The 1,564-nt window shown below is 40.0% G+C and overlaps 1 pseudogene; it reads right to left on the bottom strand.

Annotated features, from left to right (window-relative positions):
• Positions 1 to 246: 246 nt before the first annotated feature.
• LOC149258053 (germin-like protein 1-3 pseudogene) lies at positions 247 to 576 on the bottom strand (annotated as a pseudogene).
• Between the last annotated feature and the right edge of the window lie 988 nt (positions 577 to 1,564).

The raw sequence follows: 1,564 nt of genomic DNA, 5'->3' as shown, positions 1-1,564 counted from the left end.
AATATAAATCTATCCCATAAGAGCTCATACCTACTAAATGATCCACCTATACCCGTCTGCTAAGAGAATCTGCCACTCTGTTCTCCTTGCCTTTGATGTATCTTATCTCAAAGTCGAACTCGTTAATCGTGGCCAACCACCGATCTTGCTTACCATTCATATTTGGCTGGTCAAATAGATACCTCAACCAACTATGATCACTCATTAATGTGAACCTCCTACCCAGAAGATAGTGTCTCCACATCTTCAGTGCATGTATAATTGTTGCCAATTCAAGAGGAACACAAACACGTCTCCCTTCTCCAGCGTTGTGGAGAACAGAGTGTTGTTAGTGGCGATAAATAAAACTAAGAGAGTACCCTTGATCACCACCAAGATTTCGGTGGCCCGCGGATGCGTGTGAGGGGGATTAAGGCCGAGAGGAGCAGCGAAATCCAGCCGGACCATGGCGATTGCCAAGGTGTTTAAGCCTGGTAGCTGCATTACAAAGGCTTGTGTTACAACGAATCCCAACTGGTTACTCGTATATCCTGGTTTATCTAGGCCCCTCAACCGGAAGTCGTTTGTTGTAACCATCATCGCATTCTTACGTGAAACCCATTTACAATAACTACACGCATATGAATTCAAATCAAACAATAAATATATATATATATATATGTGAAACCCTTGGTCAGTTCACATACATTACCAGACATATATATATATATATATATTACAACGTGAATACAATACATTACCTTTACTTTTCAAATCATCAACAAAAATTTCTTGTAAAGGATCTGCATCACTTGCACGCACAATAACAATCCTATTTGTGTATGAAAAGATCACTAGTACTACAAGTGCTAACTTCTTATGATATGATTCCATTAGCTTGTGTGATTGTGCTTGATTCATTAATTCTTAGCAGAGTTTTATAAGATCCAACTGAGAGGTGAAGCTCTCTAGGACCTCTCTGAGCCTCACCTCCCATCAATTGCAAATCAATTGGTATCAAAACAAGTCGCTCCTTGAGGCCTGATCTAATTTTTTTTTAAATTATCGTTTATCTAATGCCTCTCTTTTTTTTCCACCTGCTACATGTTCTTATTTTCCAATCATTCTACATTCACTTTATTTCTTAATATTTATCTTTTTCTTCACACATTCCCTAGCTACAATGTCTCAGTTCCTCTGCATCATCACAACATCTACAGCACCCATGGCCACTTTTGTTACAAGTCTATGACACATTTACAATTCACATATATCTCTGTTGTTTCTTGTTTCTGTACCACACCTAGAATCCATGAGTTTTTACATCAGGAGTAGCATTTGAAGCGGGTTCCCTTTGGAGATGTGCCCTCCTATCTCGCTTTAGTAGGAACCTGCTTCAAATCCATCAGTTTCAGCATAGTAGCATCTGGCTTGGGTCCATTTTGATGCATTCCCTCCCTCCCCAAGCTATGTAGGCACGTGACTATTTCATCGACAGTCATAATCACATCAAATCAACTCCAGCAGCATCTAGCTTGGATTCATTGGAAACGTGCCCTCCCACCGTAGGTTACGTATGAACCTG

The sequence above is a fragment of the Pinus tabuliformis genome, chromosome 6 (genome assembly GCF_031772625.1).
Source record: "Pinus tabuliformis cultivar Carrire ecotype Pingquan chromosome 6, CPIR1, whole genome shotgun sequence".
In the NCBI taxonomy this organism is placed as follows: domain Eukaryota; kingdom Viridiplantae; phylum Streptophyta; class Pinopsida; order Pinales; family Pinaceae; genus Pinus; species Pinus tabuliformis.
The sequence above is the reverse complement of the archived record's forward strand: the minus strand, read 5'-3'. Positions and strand labels throughout refer to the sequence as shown.